The following is a 26,172-nucleotide window of genomic DNA, read 5'->3' on the forward strand; positions in this document are numbered from 1 at the left end:
ACATAACCTTACTAGTAGTACCACCACCACCATTACTGCTACTAATACGACTATTACTTAAGGCAGTGGACAATTTCGAACTCAAGCAATAATGTGTCCTTTTGCTGACCACCTGATCACTGCCTCTTGCCTTACTACTACAGGCTAGCGTTCAAGGAAAGAAAGAAAGAAAGAAAGAAAGAAATAAGTTACCGTTCTTCCCAAGTCAGGTTAGGATTTCTGCATCAGACACGGCTAGGGCTGATCGTGGATCTACTAGTACCTAACATGCTAAATTGTGCTCCGTTATATCATCACCAGTCGTGAAGTCACACCTGCATCTTCTAATTACAGGGTAGATGCTACATATTTCGGGCAATATATAACCCAGGTTTGGCTTGGATAACCTAAAAATATTCAGGTACTGGGTCTGGCCTGGTTATATCAAGTGTCACCCTAGATCAGCAGGGCTAAGAATCATCAGGTCTCTGTCATGAATTTAAATGGCTTAGTACCCCTCATTATGGTGTACTTCTCTTCATATTTGAGGGAAGAGGAGTAAAACTTAAAACTTTATTGCCTGTCTTAAACCACCTACTTTCTTTGGGGTATTGTCTAGCACAAACTTCTAAGGCGACCACATCACACAGCCCGATGCTCGAATACTGCTTGGGCAGGGGTGTAGGTGGTGGTTAGTGGTTGCAAGAAGGGTCCTGGAAGGGAGGGATAATAAGCCAGTACGCCACTTGCTCTTAAGTCTGTACCTTTCATTATACGGTTTCATTAACTATTTTTTACACCTGCCCTGTAGTATGGTACCATTTAGTAAGAGGTCTCTAGAGTTTGGCCTAGTACAACCTTCAATGAAAGTAGTTTTCAGGAGTGGTTAGGTACCCCTATACTTACTTACTTTCTTTCTTTCTTTCTTTCTTTCTTTCTTTCTTTCTTGGATTACAAGGTGTCGGTAAAGCAGCTGATCGTTGCTTATGTACAAAAAAATGTTCATACATGGGCTTTCATTCGCTGAGGTAAATGATAATGATAATAATAATAATAATAATAATAATAATAATAATAATAATAATAATAATAATAATAATAATAATAATAATAATGGCAAGAACACAAAGGGTCCTTTTCTCTGCAGCTGATTTTTAGCATGAAGGACAGAGGCTGTCATGATGATGATGATTACCGAGTGATACCGTTAAGCTAAAACCCAGTAGGGGATTAATATTAACAGCAGGGAACGTTGTGCAGAATCATTCAGTAAAGATGTAATGGCAGGGGGAGGGGGGGAAGAGGGCGTTCAGTATAATACACCATCAACCCAAGTACAGTGCATATTTAGCTCTATGTTATGTAATGCTCTCTCTGCTCTCTGTACCTTTATTTGGCCCTACAACTTGTCTCACCAAGTGAAGGAGATCTTACACATAGTTACTGTACTGTACTTAATTTCACGCTGACTTCAACTGCTAGTAGGATACGCACGTCGAACCATGCAGAAACCTGCACGATTTCAAACGACTGCCGACTAGATAGCGACTAGGCCGAAGAAAGAAAGGGCATCTTATAAATCGAGAGCGACAATTCATTTTCGAGGTTAGGGTTACCGCTTGGTTCTCTTAGCCAAAGAAATCATGAAACCATTTTGCGAGTAAAAACTGATGTTACCTGAATTTTGGATACAGTTATTACTACCATCATCATCATCATCATCATCATCATCATCATCATCGTCATACGCTACTCTGTATGATGAAGGTGGGTAGCAAGATCGAGTCTCGGCGCGATCAGTTGGCTTCAAATTCTGCTTCACCTCGTTCAGAGTATACATATTCAAGGTAAAAACACTAGCTTCTCTCAAAAAATAAACTCCTATTGAAGGGTCATTAAACACAACTTCTTCTTCTTCTTCTTCTTCTTCTTCTTCTTCTTCTTCTTCTTCTTCTTCTTCTTCTTCTTCTTCTTCTTCTTATTATTATTATTATTATTATTATTATTATTATTATTATTATTATTATTATTATTTTCCTTTCTTTCTTTCTTTCTTTCTTTCTGTCTTTCTTTCTTTCTTTCTTTCTTTCTTTCTTTCTTTCTTTCAGGACCATTTAAGTGAGATGTTAGCTGTATGAGTGTTGCAGCACCTCAAACCTTTACATTTTTTCCCTTGTAAGTTGTGGCAATGTCTTGCAGAGAAGTTTGTTGGGAAACCATGGTCCTTCCTTCCTTCCTTCCTTCCTTCCTTCCTTCCTTCCTTCCTTCCTTCCTTCCTTCCAATAAATCTGCTGAGTTGCTGTCTCAAAGGGTCTCTCATCCTAAAGAAATTTGACCGAAGGTAAGGGATGTTGCCAGGTCTATCAAACTGACAGACTTATCATCTCCTGGTACAGGAAATCTGTTCTTTGAAGAGTCTGGACTGACTGCCCCTTCCTCCGTCACGGTGTTCTCGATCCTGCCTTCGCAGCCCACTGGAGGCAGTAAGATACGACTCACAATGCCTCCATCCAGCAGGCGAGGGGTGAAGCCTCTCCTGAGGCGGTACAGGCTCTGTAGCGAACTGGAAATTTAATTATGCCCTAAGAAACATCTAGAGGTTCCCTTGGGCAGGCTGTCCCTTTTCCCAACCTGAGCTTTCGACCCCCGACAGGGGCTGAAAGCTGCTGGATGTGAGAGACTGTACAGAGTTGAGAGCCTTATAAATAGAGGCCTAAAGGCTAGGACTTTACGAGATTGGCGCTACCAGCAGGAAAGCAGGAGTCGAACGAGTCATGGAGGCTAGCTTCTAACTTATGTCCTTTATCCTGTAGGTCCTTTCAAGCAAAGCTACAAGAGGCAGATTACAGCAGGTCTGCTTCACTCTGTGGAAAACTACCTAAAGGCTGACTTGCCTTTGCTCTCACTCGGAAGGGGTTAGAGCCTGAGGATGGCCGTTCAGCTCCATTGCTAGAGGAAGGATTGGGCTTCCTTCAGGTAAGAGGGGGTCACTCCCGGGGGCGTCGCGACGACGACGGCCGCCCCTAAACGTCGGCATGGAGAGGCGGCTGGTGAAATGCTGCCCATCGAACGCACCTCCATCAGGACGCCCGAAGCAAGGTGACGAGTACTTCTGCCACCTGAGGAGCAGCGTCAAACCTTTGACTATCCCTTCCTAACCGAACCCTGATTGTAACCCACCCCTTAAAGACGCAGGGAGCACGAGAAAGGAGCTAGGAAGCACGTCCCCAACTTGTCGCCGCGCAACCCACCCGACAGCCAGCCACTGCTGTTTCCTGCGCGGTCCGAGTAGCCTGATACACTCAGATAACCAGGGGAGCGCGCGAACACTGAACACATTCACACAACACACAGGCCTAGCACTCCGCCTGGACGGAGCCACTCCATCTTGGCTCTGTTTTTCCTCTGCCCCTGCGGGGGCTGGGGGTGCGTGAGAGGGAAGCATCGTAGCAGCCGGGCTAGCAGCCAAGGAGCTAGCCCACCCAGCAAATCCAACATGGCCGCCAAGTGCGGGAGCTCGTGGCTCCCGCGGCCACCTCCAGCCGGGTCCTCACCCCGTGCTGGCCCGTCAAGCGCCACCGACCAATCACAGCGCGGCTATCAATCCAGCGACCAATCAAGCCTCATAGTCTGCTCACTTCAAGTAAACCGCCGTTTTTAGACTTGTTACAGCCCTTGTACTGCTTCCAAGTCAAGTACAGCATGTACAGGTCTCCAAGTTCGAGTCTACGCGGCAGCCCTGCAACAGACTACGTAACTGACGTTGCCCTGCTGTCCTGAGTTCGTGACTTGTCTGTGGCGTTAACCACGTATAAAAAACTAGCCCTGTCACGACTCGGGCAACAGAGGGTAACTGATAGCCACAAATTGGTCCGCCTAGTGCGTTTGACCGTTAAATCAAACGTACCCCTCCCTGCCCCATGATCTCCCCCATCCAAGTCCTTCTTTACGGTTCGCACTGTAACCTAGGACCCCCCCCCGGTCAAAGGCACCCTCCTCGCCTGCGACCGGTTTCCCTCACTCGTAAAACATAGGGACTTCACTCTCCTTATGCCTAGGACTCCTACCCGGGACGAGTGCCCAGCCAACCTTCCTCTCTCGTTAAAACTAGGGACTTCACTCTCCCTGGCCAGGGACATCACTCTCCCTGGACGAGAACCTGGACTGTTGGTTCCCTCCCTGTCCCCGCCCCCTATCCCCCCCCTTCAACTAACTGCTTACAATTCAGGGTCAACTCAGTGGATCGAGTAGCTGAGCCCCTGAACCCAAGACCAAGTATCCACGTCCCGCCATGAATCTTTCTTCCCAAATCCCAAATTAAACCCTCACTTCCTAAACCACAGAACAAGGGTACAGCCGATGCGGGTGCCAACAAACTGCCAATTACAGATGCTCAATATTTTTCCTCAGAAATTAACACCTAACCGATGCTTTTCCAAATTTAACACCGCACACTCACACAAATATGGTGGCGCCAGTCACCTATGTATGAGTCACTGCTTAACGACGTCGGTAATTCCCATTGCAAACCTCCGAACGCAAGAGGGTGTGGTCTGCTCCTGGTCACCCCAGAACAACCACAACCGACAAACACGTACTGCTGTGTCACCGTGACACTGAATGTAGCGAGTCTTGGTTACACATACACACACGGCCACACACACATAACACATACGATCAACACTCACACACACAACAATAAAAATAAAATACACACACAAACTGCCAAAGCAACATCGGGCGTGGTCACCCACTGGATGGGTGACCGCGAGCACACATACTGTCAAAGCAACATTGAGCGTGGTCACCCACTGGATGGGTGACCATGAGCATACATAAACTGTCAAATAAAACACAATAATTCACACAACTGACACCAACACACACAACAGTCCGACAGAGGAGCGCGGAATAGCGCACCGGTATCGGCACGTTACAAACCACCTATCTCCTCGGAGATAGGTGGAACATACGGATGACCAGGGCGCGCGAACACATTCTCATCGTGACCATGGCTGACACAGCAACAGCATCGGCAGCATCTGCACCCGCCTCGGCTCCGGCCCAGGCGTCGCCCAAGAAGAGCAAGGCTTCTGCATCGAAGAAACCTCGCACCAAGCCTGCCCATCCGAAAACCTCCGAGATGGTGGGCAGTGCCATCAAGAGCCTGAAGGAACGAGGTGGATCTTCTCTGCAGGCTATCAAGAAGTACATCTCTGCCAACTACAAGGTGGACTCTGAGAAGCTGGCCCCTTTCATCAAGAAGTACCTGAAATCTGCCGTGGCTTCCGGAGAGCTGGTCCAGACCAAGGGGAAGGGAGCTTCAGGTTCCTTCAAGCTCGCTTCGGCTGCCAAGCCGGAGAAGGCCAGCGCAGCCCCTGTCAAGCGGTCCGCTGCCCCCAAGGAGAAGCGCATCCCCAAGGCGAAGAAGGCTGGTGGAGCCAAGGCTGCAGCCAAGAAAGCCATTTCCAAAAAGCCTGCCGAGAAGAAGAAGGCCGCTCCTGCTCCCAAACCCAAGCAGAAGGCTCCTTCCAAGGCTAAGAAGGCCGCCAAGGTGCCCACTAAGAAACCTAAGGCACCTAAGCCTAAAAAGGCCGCTAAGCCCAAGGCCTCGCCTAAAAAGGCACCAGCAAAAAGGAAGTGAGGACATTTCATGTTCTTGCTTCCTTCTACACGCACCTCTTGCTCTCGTAGGAGCAGAGGAAAAACGGCCCTTATCAGGGCCATCAATTTTATTCCCCAAGAGAGCATATTATGTCAGTCACTGTCCAAGGCTGGAACCCTGGCCTCTCCTATCTCTGCCTCCTAAACAGGCTAGTTTGTCTCATTGCGGGGCGACTCACTCTTCAAATTTCATTATTATTGTACTTAACTACATTTTTCTTTATCCTTACTTACTGCACTTTTGCTGTTGCTGTTGTTGTTGTTATTATTATTATTATTATTATTATTATTATTATTATTATTACTATCACGTCCTAGATATTAATTAATGAATTATTGTACTCAATACTCAAGATTATTATTATTATTATTATTATTATTATTATTATTATTATTATTATTGTTATTATTATTATATTCTGTTACTCTTAGATTTTTCCTTGAACCTAGAGGAACCACTAGCTTTTTTTCTTTTCGTTTTCCTTCTATCCTAGACCAGAGAGACAATAACTACTCTTCTAGGAAATTTTGGTGGCCCTGAAAAGGGCCGTTTGGTAAAGCTCCAGCCATAAGACAAGCACCGGACTTAGGCACGTTCGCCACGGATGCGGCGGGCGAGCTGGATGTCCTTAGGCATGATGGTGACACGCTTGGCGTGGATGGCACACAAGTTGGTGTCTTCAAAAAGACCCACCAGGTAGGCCTCACTGGCCTCCTGCAAGGCCATGACAGCCGAGCTCTGGAAGCGCAGGTCGGTCTTGAAGTCCTGAGCTATCTCTCTCACCAGCCGCTGGAAGGGCAGCTTGCGGATCAGAAGCTCAGTGCTCTTCTGGTAGCGTCTGATCTCACGCAGGGCCACGGTACCGGGCCTGTAGCGATGAGGCTTCTTCACTCCTCCGGTGGCAGGCGCGCTCTTACGGGCAGCCTTGGTGGCCAGTTGCTTGCGCGGGGCCTTGCCTCCGGTAGATTTACGTGCAGTCTGCTTAGTACGGGCCATCACGTGCTCACTGTCGACTCGTCCCAGGAAGAATGGTTCGGGGGCTTGCTGCCCGACTGTTTTATTGCTTCGCTTCCCCCACCCTCGGTAGCAGCTGCACTCCCATTGGCCGGGCGGTGCTGACGTCACCGGGGCCAGGCACTTTCAACAAAAGCGAGGGGCCTCGAGTGCCAGCCGCATTCTAGCTCTGAACTCGCAGCTCTACTGATCTATCATGACCGGACGAGGCAAGGGAGGCAAGGGACTCGGCAAAGGAGGCGCCAAGCGTCACAGGAAGGTGCTCCGAGACAACATCCAGGGCATCACTAAGCCTGCCATCAGACGTCTCGCTCGCAGAGGTGGAGTCAAGCGTATTTCGGGACTTATCTACGAGGAGACCCGTGGCGTGCTCAAGGTATTCCTGGAGAACGTTATCCGGGATGCCGTCACCTACACCGAGCACGCCAAGAGGAAGACCGTGACCGCCATGGATGTCGTCTATGCTCTCAAGAGGCAGGGACGCACCCTGTACGGTTTTGGTGGTTAAGTCTCCTCCGAGCGTGCTCCCGTTTGTGAGCATGCAGTATTTAAAAAACGGCCCTTTTCAGGGCCACCACTTACCTCTCAAAAGAGCACAGAGTCCCACTTACAGTACTCCTCTAACGTAGCTTGCGCTATTCTCCCTCTCAAAACAGTCATCTCCCCGAAACCTGCACGGAAAAAAGCCCTCATTATCAGTTATGATGTCTACATTTTAATGCTAACAAGAGAAAACAAACATTATCTTCCTTGCTGTGCACGTCTAAAAGACAAAGTATTGTAAATATACTACTTTAAGTATCCTTTCCTTTCCTTTCTAGTTAAGTGTGTGTTCTTACATGCATAGGTTGGTAGTATCCAGCAGTCAAGAACAGAATTATACAGCATAAATGAAATGAAAAGAAATCTATAATGTACTTCCTTCTTCCTTCCCTTCTGAAAATTAAATATTAAGAGGGGCCTGGAGCTACCTTACTCATTTCCCCCTTAAATAAATAACCTCAAAGGAAAGGCTATTCTTGTGCTCTCCTGGCTAATGTTACAGATGCCCTCATATTTGCAGTGTCTCATTATTGTTATTATTATCATTATTATTAGGAGAGTTGTCTGAACTGCTCTATCACTTCAGGATTTCTCCATACTTCTGCTAAGATAGCTATAGCAGCATGATAGACAAACAGCTCTTATCTTAAGGAGTTGGTGGCCCTGAAAAGGGCCGTTTATTTATATTTTTCCGGTGAGCCAACGCCCTGACCGAGAACAGGAACTTAAGCCTTCTTCTCGGTCTTCTTAGGCAGGAGCACTGCCTGGATGTTGGGCAGAACACCACCCTGGGCAATGGTCACTCCAGACAGCAACTTGTTCAACTCCTCGTCGTTACGGATGGCCAACTGTAAGTGACGAGGGATGATCCTGGTCTTCTTGTTGTCACGGGCTGCATTGCCCGCCAACTCAAGAACTTCAGCTGCCAGGTATTCCATGACTGCAGCCAGGTACACAGGAGCCCCAGCACCCACTCGCTCAGCGTAGTTTCCCTTGCGGAGGAGACGGTGGATACGGCCGACAGGGAACTGCAGGCCTGCACGGCTGGAGCGACTCTTGGACTTGCCCTTCACTTTTCCTCCCTTTCCTCGTCCTGACATGATGCTATGATGCTCTGCTGCTCTACTTCGAAGGGAAAATGATACCGAATCACTCTGCGCACCAGTTTTGTAGCCTGCAAGGTTGCTCAACGTTACGAGCCAACCAATAAGGCTGCAGTAAGCTTGCGCTCATTGGCTAGTCGCATGCAGCCCTCTCGGTCTTAAAAAGAATTGCAAGGGGGCCGAAAAATTTATTCGAGAACAATCTGGCAACTTGTACGGACGCTACGTACTGCTTTCTCCCGCTGTGTGACTGGTGTGAGCTCTTTCTTGGTGGTGCAAACGTTAATACTTTACAGTATATACAGTGAATAGCTAAAGTGGATTAAGTACCAATCCTTTTGGCGAATTCCCTGCTATATAACTGGTAAGTGCTATCGCTTGCTGTAGTTTGCTTGCTCTGGTGTGCCTGTCTTGGTAACTTTGTATTTGCATGATGGCTAACTCCCCGCCACCGGGAGGTGGTGGAGATGATTTCCCACCTCTTGCTGACACGATAAAGCGTGCTAGGTGCGATAATCGCACCTCGTCGGCATCTAGAGCCGGCTCTACCATTAATCTTCTCACCTCCCTCACAAGGGAGAAGTTTGAAGAATATTCCAGAACCGGTGACTTTCCGGCTCACTTGGCTGCCGCCTTCCGCAGCAATCATTCCGTAGCTAAGAAAATTAGAAATATGTACGCTAGAGAGAAGCAGGCCAGAAGGGAACTACGTCCCAAGCCTGTTCCTACCTCTAATTCGTTTAGTGTACTGGCTTCCTTGCCCACTGAGGGCAATATGTCTGCGGCTGATTTAGTCCCCCTCCCCCCTGCCCCCGCTCCTGCACCTCAACCCTCTACGAGCGCTGCCCCCTCTCAGCCTCCTAGGCCTGATAGGGTCGCGGGTTCGACCCATAATAATAATGAGACTGGGCAGAGCTCCTCGCAAGGAAACCAGGGCGAGGCCATGGATGTTTCGACCCCGAAAAAAGTCTCTGTTCCACCTATTGTGGTGCATGACAAATCTGAATACCAGCGCCACTACAATTACTTGAGGACCCGCTGCACTGGAAATATCAGAGTCATCAACACCAGGGATGCTCTGAAATTCCATGCGGAAAATGAGCAGGACTACCAACTGTTGAAACAGTATTTCGAGGAGAACAATAAGAGCTTTTACACGCACCAGCTCGCGAGTAAAAGGCTCCTCAAAGTGATCATTCGGAATATTGTTTCAACAGTAGACGTGGACTGGGTTCGAGAGGAACTCATAGCACTCGGATATCAACCACAGGACGTGTATCAGTACACGCGACGCGATGCTACGTCCAAGAAAGTGATACCCTTGAGTGTTATGAGTGTAACACTCCCGAAGGAAAAATTCTCCGAGACCATTTACTCACTCAAATACTTGTGTGGGTGTGCGGTCAAAATTGAGGCTTTTAGGGGCCGTGAAGGCCCCTCTCAATGCTATCGATGCCAGCGGTGGGGGCACACCGCTAATTACTGTAAAATGCCTAGGAGGTGTGTAAAGTGTGGTGAAAACCATGCAGCAGCTGCCTGCCCCCTAAACCCGGAGGCACCAGCTAAGTGCGCCAACTGCCAGGGCGAACACCCCGCCTCCTGGAGGGGATGCCAGCTGTTCCGGAACATCATGGAACAGAAAATGGTTAGGGAGGTCTTGAAAACCGAGAAGCGAAAGGTCCTCCCCCCCTCCCGCGAAGTTGATCCCAACTTCTCGTACGCAGCTGCTGCTGGAGGTGCCCAGGCGGCCCCCGCCCCTGCATCGAACCCTGCCCCCTCAGAGGAAGCGTCACCCATCTCCGACTTTTCGGGCATGAGTGACATTTTGAACCTTGTGAGGCAAATTAATTTTTCTAAACTGCTACCTATTATTAAAGACACGATGACCAAACTAAGGTCATGTGAAACAATGATAGACAAGATTGGAGTCCTGTTAAGTGCTGTCTTTCAGTACTTTTCAGAGCCCTAAAGAGGCTGTCATTGTTTGACTATGGACCTTAGGGTTTGTGCCTGGAATTGCAAGGGTGTTTCTGCTCAGAGATACGAACTCGAGTCGTTTATCTCTGAGCACAACATTGATATCCTCCTTCTAGGGGAAACATGGCTGAAACCCCATATGCCTTTCAAAATTAAGAACTTTGCGGTATACCGCAAAGATAGAGCTGACAGAGAGGGCGGGGGAGTGGCTGTGCTGATTAAGTCCAAGCTTACTCATCACGTCATCGACCCTCTCCCTCTTGGAGCTATTGAGTCTCTCGGTATCGAGATTAGACATGATAACTATCATTATCGAATTTTTGCGGCCTATCTCCCCCCCAAAGCTCCGCTTCACACGGCTGAGCTAGATATTTTACTTAATAATCAAAGCCATACGCCCTCTATCATTGGAGGCGACTTGAATTCCAAGCACACCGACTGGAACTCCAGGACTATTAATCCTAGGGGGAGAATACTCCAGCAACATTCACTTGATACTGACATCAGTGTATATGCCCCCACGGAGCCCACCTTCTATCCGGATAATGGTGGCCTACCTGATGTCTTAGATGTCGCAGTCACTAAGTATTACAACAGGGCTATTGATTTCCTAGTCCCTGATGAATTAAATTCGGATCATAAACCCATCATTTTCAATCTTACCTGGGTTAGGCTCGAAGAGCCGTCACTTCCTGTACCTAAATTAAATCTTGACTACCACAAATTCACGTGGCATGTCAACAAAATTTGAAAACCTTTCCGGTCACCAGCGAGAATGATGTGGACCGTGCGATTGCGCACCTTAATAATAAGGTCAGCAATGCACGGAAATACATCATTCGAGCAGCCAAAATTAATAATAATAATAATAATAATAATAATAATCGTTCTCAGCACCGTCCTGGTTCTGAGGATGATACCACACCGGATCTCCTTAAGGATTTGATCCAAATTAAAAATAGATACAGGAAGAGATGGCAACGATTCCGGGACCCCGCTGACCGGGCGGAATACCAGGAATTAGCCCGCGAAGTCCGCAATCGCTTGCTGGAGCGTAAGATTGAAAGATGGGAGGAGTTCTGCCGACATCTTTCAGAGCATGAGTCAGAACGCGACTTTTGGCGTGTCACTCGCGGTCTGACTCGAACCCAGGAACCCCGGCGTGCCATCCACGGCCGGCACGGCCTGGTGTTCTCCCCCTATGATAAAGCTGAGGCTTTCGCGGATACTATTGAAAGCCAGTGCGTAACTCACAACTTAGCTGACGATGACGATGACGATGACGAACGACGGACCCGTGAGATACGCAGAAAAGCCTTGGCTTTCGAAAGACAATGGACACCTGACTTTAACGTACCTGACTTCCAGCCTCGCGAGGTTCGCAGGGCTATTAAAAATTTAAACGAGAAGAAGTCTCCCGGTGATGACAGGGTTACAAATAAAGAAATTAAGTCACTGCCATACAGGGCAGTAATTTTCTTAGCTACCATTTTTTCGGCCTGCATAAAACTGGGATACTTCCCTGACGTCTGGAAGACTGGAAAAATGATAGTCTTCCCGAAGCCAGGGAAGGATAAATTATTCCCTCAAAATTATCGTCCGATAACCCTGTTATCACATATCTCCAAGATATTCGAGAGACTTCTTCTCTCACGCCTCAATGGATACCTAAGCACCCGCAACATACTGCGACCTGAGCAGTTTGGGTTCAGGTCCAGGCGCAGTGCCCCCCTTGCGGCGCTGCGCCTGACACAGTATGTCACAAGGTCGTTCAATATGCGCCGTAGCGTGCCAGCAGTATTTTTCGACGTAGAGAAAGCTTTCGACACTGTCTGGCACGATAATTTAATAGTGAAACTTCTGGAACTATATCAAGTTCCTGCATACCTAGTCAAAATTATTCAGTCATATTTGACTAACAGGAAATTTTATATTTCCTGTGAAGGGGAGCAATCTACCCCTCGGGCACTCAGAGCTGGAGTCCCACAGGGTGGAGTGCTGAGCCCCACTCTCTACGGCCTATATGTGAACGATCTTCCCACACGAGACGGAGTAGAGATCCAGCAGTATGCGGATGACATAGCCATTTACATCGGCATGAAACGAAATGACTATGCCGTCCGACGACTGCAACAATGGATCGATTCCTTCTGGGAGTGGTGTCTCCGGAACAAGGTGAAAATAAATGCGGATAAAACACAGGCAATTGTTTTCACCCGGCGCCGGCCTAACCTTGATCGCCTCACTATTAATAACGTCCCCGTGTCTTGGACTAACCAAATTAAATACCTTGGCCTAATATTGGACAGAACTATGTCCTGGAGATACAATATAGAACAGGCCCGGCAGCGTGCCACGGCACGGATGAAAGCACTGAGACCTCTGCTAGGCAATAAATATATCTCTACCACCATCAAGAGAAATATTTACCTAGCATGTATTAGGCCCATCCTGCTGTATGGCTGCGAGGCCTGGGGCTATATTGCCAAGACTCCGCTTTCCAAATTACAAACCTTTCAGAATAAGACACTACGAATGATGACCAGAGCACCATATCTGAAATCTAACAAGAGGATACGGGCTGAGCTTCGTATCCCCACACTTAGATCTCAGATAAATAAAATAGTGAGGATGACCAGGGCTAGGATCCTCTCGAACCTATCAGAGGACCCTGGTATTCTTTTATTAAAACGGATCATGAGGACCAAGAAGCCGCGGACTCGCCTGAAGTACCGTGGCCCTTGGATCACTTATGATCTGTTTTAAAATTCGAACCTGCCAACCCTTTCGGCCTTTTGCAAATTAATACCAATGACCCACTAAATTACGTCAAAATTTTTCCCCTGTTAAGTGCCGTTTGTTAAGAAGGACCCAATTTCCTAATAAATTACTCTCTTGAGCACAAATTAGTAGCGATGAGGGGGTTTCTTCTCTGACGATAGGCCCTTGGTCTATCTGACAGATTGCTTTATCCCCCACCAGTGTAGCGCGAACAGAGACTTCCTGCCTCATCGGCAAACCTTGGAAACAGATGAGTAGGGGGGCATTATCTTCGCCCCGGGGCTCCCATCCACTGGCCATCAACAAAAAAAAAAAAAAAAAAAAAAAAAAAAAAAGCCGAAAAATTTACTTTCTAGGAGACATCCCAGACAACCATGCCACCCAAGACAAGCGGAAAGGCAGCCAAGAAAGCCGGCAAGGCCCAGAAGAACATCTCCAAGGGAGACAAGAAGAAGAAGCGCAAGAGGAAGGAAAGCTATGCCATCTACATCTACAAGGTGCTTAAACAGGTACATCCTGATACTGGCATCTCCAGCAAGGCGATGAGCATCATGAACAGCTTTGTCAACGACATCTTCGAGCGCATCGCCGCTGAGGCTTCCCGTCTGGCCCACTACAACAAGCGCTCCACCATCACCAGTCGGGAGATCCAGACTGCCGTCCGCCTCCTGTTGCCCGGTGAGCTGGCCAAGCACGCCGTCAGTGAGGGTACCAAGGCAGTTACCAAATACACCAGCTCCAAGTAAGGTGCCAGGTTTTCTGCCTTGCTGCATTCTTAACAAACGGCCCTTTTCAGGGCCACCACACCTTTAAAAAAAAGAGCAGCATCTGTTAGCCTTGTTATCAACTCCACTCTGATTTTATCTATCTGTCCTACTTCATATACATCGAAAGACAGTGCAAAACATTCAAATCATAAGCTAAGGAGGGAAGAACTACTACTACTACTACTACTACATTACCTTATTGCTAAAAATCCTCCTGCTTTGTCCTTTACAATGAAAACCAGACCAAGCCCCATGGCACTACAGCCCCTAAGCAAGCAGGCTGAGTGGACCTCAAAGCAGCCATTAGATCGAGGTAAAATTCCTTTGCCTGGCCGGGAATTGAACCCGGGCCCCCCAGCTACGAGGCAGGCACGCTGCCCCTGCGCTACAGCGCCGGCCCCTTCACAACCACCTTCAGTAATTATTATTATTATTATTATTATTATTATTACAACCCTCGACACTTCCCGTGTGTGTGTGCGCGCGCGCGCCAGCGCGCGCGTTTTTTTGGGGTTAGGTTACGAGAAGTGGGGTTAAGTCGAGTTAGGGTACGTTTCGCCGCGGAGCGCGACAACCACCCGCGCCCGCTCCGCGACGGCGACCTCCGAGCACACCCCTGCACCATTGCCAACGCCCCCGCGCCACAAAGACCTCCAGGAAACTCGCTTTGCGGTTCGTATGGACGTTTCAAGCTCCGTTCTCTCGCCAACGGCCATACCATGTTGAATACACCGGTTCTCGTCCGATCACCGCAGTTAAGCAACATTGGGCGTGGTCAGTACTTGGATGGGTGACCGCTTGGGAACACCACGTGCCGTTGGCTCAATTCCCTTTTTACCAAGTTTCCCAGTCCCAGTACGACAACTTACTTTCAACTTTTGCCTCAGGCCAGCAGAAATTGCTTAAATCACGTTTTTTGTTACGTCTGAAACTAGCTAGACCTTTTGCTGCTCTTCGACCCCGTGGCTATACAGGAACGAAGCTTAGCGTAGTATTGCATTTCCTCCTAGGTGACCGGCCTAACCTGGCGGCGGCGACATCATCATCATCGTTGTTGTTATTATTATTATTATTATTATTATTATTATTATTATTATTATTATTCGTCGTCTCTCTCTCTCTCTCTCTCTCTCTCTCTCTCTCTCTCTGTGTGTGTGTGTGTGTGTGTGTGTGTGTGTGTGTGTGTGTGTGTGTCGACCTAGGGGACCCTTGCTGAGCCTAGCACCGCTTCCAATTACTCGTGCCAGGATTTTAACTTTCGTACCTCCTATCGTACGTCCCTATGTCTAAACTTGCTGTTCTTATTCTTTTAGGTTAGTGTAGCTTATCCTGCAGGCCTCTTATGGCACATAACATCATTCTACGTCCTATTTCTCCCAATATTAAGATTATTAAAGGGCGGAACGAGGCTTCTAAACTCCCCGCCCACCTTGAAAATCGCGAGGAAGGTGGTTTCCATGCAACGTCATCGACACTGTCGTGATTACAATGAAAGCCATGTCCTAGCAACCGACCGCGGCATTTAGCAGCCCCTCAAAGAGTCGAACAATTTCCTTTTATGTTCTTTCAGGTAAGTAGCTATTCAAATTACGACACGGTTCGGCAATAAGTTACAAGTTTGTAGTACGCTCGTGTCTCTCCCGGGCTTCCTTACGAACGGTAGGGCACCAGTGCAGTACAGTGGCCTACACACAGCCCGCTATCTTCGAAGTGCGTGTGTTGCGATGTAACGTAGTTTTGAAGCCTAGGAACTTGTAAAACTCTTTCATTTCTATCAAAGACGAGACGCCCTTCAAATAAGACTGAGAAGGTAACCTTTTGACGACAAGGGTTAGTTCAAAGAGTCGTGACGTTTTAGGTTAGGTGAAGGGAGGAAAGCACTCGTTTTTGTTGTTTGTACGTCAGCTGACCGATCTTTTGGCAAGTGATAAATTGAGTAGAACGAATCGGAACTCCGTATAGTTACTGTTACCGTCCTAGAATTAAAATTAGACCATTCTGAGCCCTACTTGACAGGTTCGACACCGGCTCACTCGTGTGATATTTCGATGGTCTGTAGATATGGGCGCATAAAAAGAACTCCTGCGGGACAAACTTCCGGCACCTCGGCATCTACGAAAGGCGTAAGATAATAGTGAACATAACCTTACTAGTAGTACCACCACCACCATTACTGCTACTAATACGACTATTACTTAAGGCAGTGGACAATTTCGAACTCAAGCAATAATGTGTCCTTTTGCTGACCACCTGATCACTGCCTCTTGCCTTACTACTACAGGCTAGCGTTCAAGGAAAGAAAGAAAGAAAGAAAGAAAGAAATAAGTTACCGTTCTTCCCAAGTCAGGTTAGGATTTCTGCATCAGACACGGCTAGGGCTGATCGTGGATCTACTAGTACCTAACATGCTAAATTGTGCTCCGTTATATCATCACCAGTCGTGAAGTCACACCTGCATCTTCTAATTACAGGGTAGATGCTACATATTTCGGGCAATATATAACCCAGGTTTGGCTTGGATAACCTAAAAATATTCAGGTACTGGGTCTGGCCTGGTTATATCAAGTGTCACCCTAGATCAGCAGGGCTAAGAATCATCAGGTCTCTGTCATGAATTTAAATGGCTTAGTACCCCTCATTATGGTGTACTTCTCTTCATATTTGAGGGAAGAGGAGTAAAACTTAAAACTTTATTGCCTGTCTTAAACCACCTACTTTCTTTGGGGTATTGTCTAGCACAAACTTCTAAGGCGACCACATCACACAGCCCGATGCTCGAATACTGCTTGGGCAGGGGTGTAGGTGGTGGTTAGTGGTTGCAAGAAGGGTCCTGGAAGGGAGGGATAATAAGCCAGTACGCCACTTGCTCTTAAGTCTGTACCTTTCATTATACGGTTTCATTAACTATTTTTTACACCTGCCCTGTAGTATGGTACCATTTAGTAAGAGGTCTCTAGAGTTTGGCCTAGTACAACCTTCAATGAAAGTAGTTTTCAGGAGTGGTTAGGTACCCCTATACTTACTTTCTTTCTTTCTTTCTTTCTTTCTTTCTTTCTTTCTTTCTTGGATTACAAGGTGTCGGTAAAGCAGCTGATCGTTGCTTATGTACAAAAAAATGTTCATACATGGGCTTTCATTCGCTGAGGTAAATGATAATGATAATAATAATAATAATAATAATAATAATAATAATAATAATAATAATAATAATAATAATAATAATAATAATGGCAAGAACACAAAGGGTCCTTTTCTCTGCAGCTGATTTTTAGCATGAAGGACAGAGGCTGTCATGATGATGATGATTACCGAGTGATACCGTTAAGCTAAAACCCAGTAGGGGATTAATATTAACAGCAGGGAACGTTGTGCAGAATCATTCAGTAAAGATGTAATGGCAGGGGGAGGGGGGGAAGAGGGCGTTCAGTATAATACACCATCAACCCAAGTACAGTGCATATTTAGCTCTATGTTATGTAATGCTCTCTCTGCTCTCTGTACCTTTATTTGGCCCTACAACTTGTCTCACCAAGTGAAGGAGATCTTACACATAGTTACTGTACTGTACTTAATTTCACGCTGACTTCAACTGCTAGTAGGATACGCACGTCGAACCATGCAGAAACCTGCACGATTTCAAACGACTGCCGACTAGATAGCGACTAGGCCGAAGAAAGAAAGGGCATCTTATAAATCGAGAGCGACAATTCATTTTCGAGGTTAGGGTTACCGCTTGGTTCTCTTAGCCAAAGAAATCATGAAACCATTTTGCGAGTAAAAACTGATGTTACCTGAATTTTGGATACAGTTATTACTACCATCATCATCATCATCATCATCATCATCATCATCATCGTCATACGCTACTCTGTATGATGAAGGTGGGTAGCAAGATCGAGTCTCGGCGCGATCAGTTGGCTTCAAATTCTGCTTCACCTCGTTCAGAGTATACATATTCAAGGTAAAAACACTAGCTTCTCTCAAAAAATAAACTCCTATTGAAGGGTCATTAAACACAACTTCTTCTTCTTCTTCTTCTTCTTCTTCTTCTTCTTCTTCTTCTTCTTATTATTATTATTATTATTATTATTATTATTATTATTATTATTATTATTATTATTATTATTATTATTATTATTTTCCTTTCTTTCTTTCTTTCTTTCTTTCTGTCTTTCTTTCTTTCTTTCTTTCTTTCTTTCTTTCTTTCTTTCAGGACCATTTAAGTGAGATGTTAGCTGTATGAGTGTTGCAGCACCTCAAACCTTTACATTTTTTCCCTTGTAAGTTGTGGCAATGTCTTGCAGAGAAGTTTGTTGGGAAACCATGGTCCTTCCTTCCTTCCTTCCTTCCTTCCTTCCTTCCTTCCTTCCTTCCTTCCTTCCTTCCTTCCAATAAATCTGCTGAGTTGCTGTCTCAAAGGGTCTCTCATCCTAAAGAAATTTGACCGAAGGTAAGGGATGTTGCCAGGTCTATCAAACTGACAGACTTATCATCTCCTGGTACAGGAAATCTGTTCTTTGAAGAGTCTGGACTGACTGCCCCTTCCTCCGTCACGGTGTTCTCGATCCTGCCTTCGCAGCCCACTGGAGGCAGTAAGATACGACTCACAATGCCTCCATCCAGCAGGCGAGGGGTGAAGCCTCTCCTGAGGCGGTACAGGCTCTGTAGCGAACTGGAAATTTAATTATGCCCTAAGAAACATCTAGAGGTTCCCTTGGGCAGGCTGTCCCTTTTCCCAACCTGAGCTTTCGACCCCCGACAGGGGCTGAAAGCTGCTGGATGTGAGAGACTGTACAGAGTTGAGAGCCTTATAAATAGAGGCCTAAAGGCTAGGACTTTACGAGATTGGCGCTACCAGCAGGAAAGCAGGAGTCGAACGAGTCATGGAGGCTAGCTTCTAACTTATGTCCTTTATCCTGTAGGTCCTTTCAAGCAAAGCTACAAGAGGCAGATTACAGCAGGTCTGCTTCACTCTGTGGAAAACTACCTAAAGGCTGACTTGCCTTTGCTCTCACTCGGAAGGGGTTAGAGCCTGAGGATGGCCGTTCAGCTCCATTGCTAGAGGAAGGATTGGGCTTCCTTCAGGTAAGAGGGGGTCACTCCCGGGGGCGTCGCGACGACGACGGCCGCCCCTAAACGTCGGCATGGAGAGGCGGCTGGTGAAATGCTGCCCATCGAACGCACCTCCATCAGGACGCCCGAAGCAAGGTGACGAGTACTTCTGCCACCTGAGGAGCAGCGTCAAACCTTTGACTATCCCTTCCTAACCGAACCCTGATTGTAACCCACCCCTTAAAGACGCAGGGAGCACGAGAAAGGAGCTAGGAAGCACGTCCCCAACTTGTCGCCGCGCAACCCACCCGACAGCCAGCCACTGCTGTTTCCTGCGCGGTCCGAGTAGCCTGATACACTCAGATAACCAGGGGAGACAACACGTCCAGGCCTAGCACTCCGCCTGGACGGAGCCACTCCATCTTGGCTCTGTTTTTCCTCTGCCCCTGCGGGGGCTGGGGGTGCGTGAGAGGGAAGCATCGTAGCAGCCGGGCTAGCAGCCAAGGAGCTAGCCCACCCAGCAAATCCAACATGGCCGCCAAGTGCGGGAGCTCGTGGCTCCCGCGGCCACCTCCAGCCGGGTCCTCACCCCGTGCTGGCCCGTCAAGCGCCACCGACCAATCACAGCGCGGCTATCAATCCAGCGACCAATCAAGCCTCATAGTCTGCTCACTTCAAGTAAACCGCCGTTTTTAGACTTGTTACAGCCCTTGTACTGCTTCCAAGTCAAGTACAGCATGTACAGGTCTCCAAGTTCGAGTCTACGCGGCAGCCCTGCAACAGACTACGTAACTGACGTTGCCCTGCTGTCCTGAGTTCGTGACTTGTCTGTGGCGTTAACCACGTATAAAAAACTAGCCCTGTCACGACTCGGGCAACAGAGGGTAACTGATAGCCACAAATTGGTCCGCCTAGTGCGTTTGACCGTTAAATCAAACGTACCCCTCCCTGCCCCATGATCTCCCCCATCCAAGTCCTTCTTTACGGTTCGCACTGTAACCTAGGACCCCCCCCCGGTCAAAGGCACCCTCCTCGCCTGCGACCGGTTTCCCTCACTCGTAAAACATAGGGACTTCATTCTCCTTATGCCTAGGACTCCTACCCGGGACGAGTGCCCAGCCAACCTTCCTCTCTCGTTAAAACTAGGGACTTCACTCTCCCTGGCCAGGGACATCACTCTCCCTGGACGAGAACCTGGACTGTTGGTTCCCTCCCTGTCCCCGCCCCCTATCCCCCCCCCCTTCAACTAACTGCTTACAATTCAGGGTCAACTCAGTGGATCGAGTAGCTGAGCCCCTGAATCCAAGACCAAGTATCCACGTCCCGCCAAGAATCTTTCTTCCCAAATTAAACCCTCACTTCCTAAACCACAGAACAAGGGTACAGCCGATGCGGGTGCCAACAAACTGCCAATTACAGATGCTCAATATTTTCCTCAGAAATTAACACCTAACCGATGCTTTTCCAAATTTAACACCGCACACTCACACAAATATGGTGGCGCCAGTCACCTATGTATGAGTCACTGCTTAACGACGTCGGTAATTCCCATTGCAAACCTCCGAACGCAAGAGGGTGTGGTCTGCTCCTGGTCACCCCAGAACAACCACAACCGACAAACACGTACTGCTGTGTCACCGTGACACTGAATGTAGCGAGTCTTGGTTACACACATACACACACGGCCACACACACATAACACATACGATCAACACTCACACACACAACAATAAAAATAAAATACACACACAAACTGCCAAAGCAACATCGGGCGTGGTCACCCACTGGATGGGTGACCGCGAGCACACATACTGTCAAAGCAACATTGAGCGTGGTCACCCACTGGATGGGTGACCATGAGCATACATAAACTGTCAAATAAAACACAATAATTCACACAACTGACACTAACACACACAACAGTCCGACAGAGGAGCGCGGAATAGCGCACCGGTATCGGCACGTTACAAACCACCTATCTCCTCGGAGATAGGTGGAACATACGGATGACCAGGGCGCGCGAACACATTCTCATCGTGACCATGGCTGACACAGCAACAGCATCGGCAGCATCTGCACCCGCCTCGGCTCCGGCCCAGGCGTCGCCCAAGAAGAGCAAGGCTTCTGCATCGAAGAAACCTCGCACCAAGCCTGCCCATCCGAAAACCTCCGAGATGGTGGGCAGTGCCATCAAGAGCCTGAAGGAACGAGGTGGATCTTCTCTGCAGGCTATCAAGAAGTACATCTCTGCCAACTACAAGGTGGACTCTGAGAAGCTGGCCCCTTTCATCAAGAAGTACCTGAAATCTGCCGTGGCTTCCGGAGAGCTGGTCCAGACCAAGGGGAAGGGAGCTTCAGGTTCCTTCAAGCTCGCTTCGGCTGCCAAGCCGGAGAAGGCCAGCGCAGCCCCTGTCAAGCGGTCCGCTGCCCCCAAGGAGAAGCGCATCCCCAAGGCGAAGAAGGCTGGTGGAGCCAAGGCTGCAGCCAAGAAAGCCATTTCCAAAAAGCCTGCCGAGAAGAAGAAGGCCGCTCCTGCTCCCAAACCCAAGCAGAAGGCTCCTTCCAAGGCTAAGAAGGCCGCCAAGGTGCCCACTAAGAAACCTAAGGCACCTAAGCCTAAAAAGGCCGCTAAGCCCAAGGCCTCGCCTAAAAAGGCACCAGCAAAAAGGAAGTGAGGACATTTCATGTTCTTGCTTCCTTCTACACGCACCTCTTGCTCTCGTAGGAGCAGAGGAAAAACGGCCCTTATCAGGGCCATCAATTTTATTCCCCAAGAGAGCATATTATGTCAGTCACTGTCCAAGGCTGGAACCCTGGCCTCTCCTATCTCTGCCTCCTAAACAGGCTAGTTTGTCTCATTGCGGGGCGACTCACTCTTCAAATTTCATTATTATTGTACTTAACTACATTTTTCTTTATCCTTACTTACTGCACTTTTGCTGTTGCTGTTGTTGTTGTTATTATTATTATTATTATTATTATTATTATTATTATTACTATCACGTCCTAGATATTAATTAATGAATTATTGTACTCAATACTCAAGATTATTATTATTATTATTATTATTATTATTATTATTATTATTATTGTTATTATTATTATATTCTGTTACTCTTAGATTTTTCCTTGAACCTAGAGGAACCACTAGCTTTTTTTCTTTTCGTTTTCCTTCTATCCTAGACCAGAGAGACAATAACTACTCTTCTAGGAAATTTTGGTGGCCCTGAAAAGGGCCGTTTGGTAAAGCTCCAGCCATAAGACAAGCACCGGACTTAGGCACGTTCGCCACGGATGCGGCGGGCGAGCTGGATGTCCTTAGGCATGATGGTGACACGCTTGGCGTGGATGGCACACAAGTTGGTGTCTTCAAAAAGACCCACCAGGTAGGCCTCACTGGCCTCCTGCAAGGCCATGACAGCCGAGCTCTGGAAGCGCAGGTCGGTCTTGAAGTCCTGAGCTATCTCTCTCACCAGCCGCTGGAAGGGCAGCTTGCGGATCAGAAGCTCAGTGCTCTTCTGGTAGCGTCTGATCTCACGCAGGGCCACGGTACCGGGCCTGTAGCGATGAGGCTTCTTCACTCCTCCGGTGGCAGGCGCGCTCTTACGGGCAGCCTTGGTGGCCAGTTGCTTGCGCGGGGCCTTGCCTCCGGTAGATTTACGTGCAGTCTGCTTAGTACGGGCCATCACGTGCTCACTGTCGACTCGTCCCAGGAAGAATGGTTCGGGGGCTTGCTGCCCGACTGTTTTATTGCTTCGCTTCCCCCACCCTCGGTAGCAGCTGCACTCCCATTGGCCGGGCGGTGCTGACGTCACCGGGGCCAGGCACTTTCAACAAAAGCGAGGGGCCTCGAGTGCCAGCCGCATTCTAGCTCTGAACTCGCAGCTCTACTGATCTATCATGACCGGACGAGGCAAGGGAGGCAAGGGACTCGGCAAAGGAGGCGCCAAGCGTCACAGGAAGGTGCTCCGAGACAACATCCAGGGCATCACTAAGCCTGCCATCAGACGTCTCGCTCGCAGAGGTGGAGTCAAGCGTATTTCGGGACTTATCTACGAGGAGACCCGTGGCGTGCTCAAGGTATTCCTGGAGAACGTTATCCGGGATGCCGTCACCTACACCGAGCACGCCAAGAGGAAGACCGTGACCGCCATGGATGTCGTCTATGCTCTCAAGAGGCAGGGACGCACCCTGTACGGTTTTGGTGGTTAAGTCTCCTCCGAGCGTGCTCCCGTTTGTGAGCATGCAGTATTTAAAAAACGGCCCTTTTCAGGGCCACCACTTACCTCTCAAAAGAGCACAGAGTCCCACTTACAGTACTCCTCTAACGTAGCTTGCGCTATTCTCCCTCTCAAAACAGTCATCTCCCCGAAACCTGCACGGAAAAAAGCCCTCATTATCAGTTATGATGTCTACATTTTAATGCTAACAAGAGAAAACAAACATTATCTTCCTTGCTGTGCACGTCTAAAAGACAAAGTATTGTAAATATACTACTTTAAGTATCCTTTCCTTTCCTTTCTAGTTAAGTGTGTGTTCTTACATGCATAGGTTGGTAGTATCCAGCAGTCAAGAACAGAATTATACAGCATAAATGAAATGAAAAGAAATCTATAATGTACTTCCTTCTTCCTTCCCTTCTGAAAATTAAATATTAAGAGGGGCCTGGAGCTACCTTACTCATTTCCCCCTTAAATAAATAACCTCAAAGGAAAGGCTATTCTTGTGCTCTCCTGGCTAATGTTACAGATGCCCTCATATTTGCAGTGTCTCATTATTGTTATTATTATCATTATTATTAGGAGAGTTGTCTGAACTGCTCTATCACTTCAGGATTTCTCCATACTTCTGCTAAGATAGCTATAGCAGCATGATAGACAAACAGCTCTTATCTTAAGGAGTTGGTGGCCCTGAAAAGGGCCGTTTATTTATATTTTTCCGGTGAGCCAACGCCCTGACCGAGAACAGGAACTTAAGCCTTCTTCTCGGTCTTCTTAGGCAGGAGCACTGCCTGGATGTTGGGCAGAACACCACCCTGGGCAATGGTCACTCCAGACAGCAACTTGTTCAACTCCTCGTCGTTACGGATGGCCAACTGTAAGTGACGAGGGATGATCCTGGTCTTCTTGTTGTCACGGGCTGCATTGCCCGCCAACTCAAGAACTTCAGCTGCCAGGTATTCCATGACTGCAGCCAGGTACACAGGAGCCCCAGCACCCACTCGCTCAGCGTAGTTTCCCTTGCGGAGGAGACGGTGGATACGGCCGACAGGGAACTGCAGGCCTGCACGGCTGGAGCGACTCTTGGACTTGCCCTTCACTTTTCCTCCCTTTCCTCGTCCTGACATGATGCTATGATGCTCTGCTGCTCTACTTCGAAGGGAAAATGATACCGAATCACTCTGCGCACCAGTTTTGTAGCCTGCAAGGTTGCTCAACGTTACGAGCCAACCAATAAGGCTGCAGTAAGCTTGCGCTCATTGGCTAGTCGCATGCAGCCCTCTCGGTCTTAAAAAGAATTGCAAGGGGGCCGAAAAATTTACTTTCTAGGAGACATCCCAGACAACCATGCCACCCAAGACAAGCGGAAAGGCAGCCAAGAAAGCCGGCAAGGCCCAGAAGAACATCTCCAAGGGAGACAAGAAGAAGAAGCGCAAGAGGAAGGAAAGCTATGCCATCTACATCTACAAGGTGCTTAAACAGGTACATCCTGATACTGGCATCTCCAGCAAGGCGATGAGCATCATGAACAGCTTTGTCAACGACATCTTCGAGCGCATCGCCGCTGAGGCTTCCCGTCTGGCCCACTACAACAAGCGCTCCACCATCACCAGTCGGGAGATCCAGACTGCCGTCCGCCTCCTGTTGCCCGGTGAGCTGGCCAAGCACGCCGTCAGTGAGGGTACCAAGGCAGTTACCAAATACACCAGCTCCAAGTAAGGTGCCAGGTTTTCTGCCTTGCTGCATTCTTAACAAACGGCCCTTTTCAGGGCCACCACACCTTTAAAAAAAAGAGCAGCATCTGTTAGCCTTGTTATCAACTCCACTCTGATTTTATCTATCTGTCCTACTTCATATACATCGAAAGACAGTGCAAAACATTCAAATCATAAGCTAAGGAGGGAAGAACTACTACTACTACTACTACTACATTACCTTATTGCTAAAAATCCTCCTGCTTTGTCCTTTACAATGAAAACCAGACCAAGCCCCATGGCACTACAGCCCCTAAGCAAGCAGGCTGAGTGGACCTCAAAGCAGCCATTAGATCGAGGTAAAATTCCTTTGCCTGGCCGGGAATTGAACCCGGGCCCCCCAGCTACGAGGCAGGCACGCTGCCCCTGCGCTACAGCGCCGGCCCCTTCACAACCACCTTCAGTAATTATTATTATTATTATTATTATTATTATTACAACCCTCGACACTTCCCGTGTGTGTGTGCGCGCGCGCGCCAGCGCGCGCGTTTTTTTGGGGTTAGGTTACGAGAAGTGGGGTTAAGTCGAGTTAGGGTACGTTTCGCCGCGGAGCGCGACAACCACCCGCGCCCGCTCCGCGACGGCGACCTCCGAGCACACCCCTGCACCATTGCCAACGCCCCCGCGCCACAAAGACCTCCAGGAAACTCGCTTTGCGGTTCGTATGGACGTTTCAAGCTCCGTTCTCTCGCCAACGGCCATACCATGTTGAATACACCGGTTCTCGTCCGATCACCGCAGTTAAGCAACATTGGGCGTGGTCAGTACTTGGATGGGTGACCGCTTGGGAACACCACGTGCCGTTGGCTCAATTCCCTTTTTACCAAGTTTCCCAGTCCCAGTACGACAACTTACTTTCAACTTTTGCCTCAGGCCAGCAGAAATTGCTTAAATCACGTTTTTTGTTACGTCTGAAACTAGCTAGACCTTTTGCTGCTCTTCGACCCCGTGGCTATACAGGAACGAAGCTTAGCGTAGTATTGCATTTCCTCCTAGGTGACCGGCCTAACCTGGCGGCGGCGACATCATCATCATCGTTGTTGTTATTATTATTATTATTATTATTATTATTATTATTATTATTATTATTATTATTATTCGTCGTCTCTCTCTCTCTCTCTCTCTCTCTCTCTCTCTCTCTCTGTGTGTGTGTGTGTGTGTGTGTGTGTGTGTGTGTGTGTGTGTGTGTCGACCTAGGGGACCCTTGCTGAGCCTAGCACCGCTTCCAATTACTCGTGCCAGGATTTTAACTTTCGTACCTCCTATCGTACGTCCCTATGTCTAAACTTGCTGTTCTTATTCTTTTAGGTTAGTGTA

General features: G+C 48.1%; 2 non-coding genes across 2 annotated transcripts; both read left to right on the top strand.

Annotated features, from left to right (window-relative positions):
• Positions 1 to 14,533: 14,533 nt before the first annotated feature.
• LOC137503564 (5S ribosomal RNA) lies at positions 14,534 to 14,652 on the top strand. The gene has a single exon (XR_011019234.1). It is a non-coding gene; the product is annotated as a 5S ribosomal RNA (ribosomal RNA).
• A 10,893-nt stretch (positions 14,653 to 25,545) lies between these two features.
• LOC137503565 (5S ribosomal RNA) lies at positions 25,546 to 25,664 on the top strand. The gene has a single exon (XR_011019235.1). It is a non-coding gene; the product is annotated as a 5S ribosomal RNA (ribosomal RNA).
• Positions 25,665 to 26,172: the final 508 nt, after the last annotated feature.

The sequence above is a fragment of the Anabrus simplex genome, unplaced genomic scaffold (assembly GCF_040414725.1).
Source record: "Anabrus simplex isolate iqAnaSimp1 unplaced genomic scaffold, ASM4041472v1 ctg00000132.1, whole genome shotgun sequence".
In the NCBI taxonomy this organism is placed as follows: domain Eukaryota; kingdom Metazoa; phylum Arthropoda; class Insecta; order Orthoptera; family Tettigoniidae; genus Anabrus; species Anabrus simplex.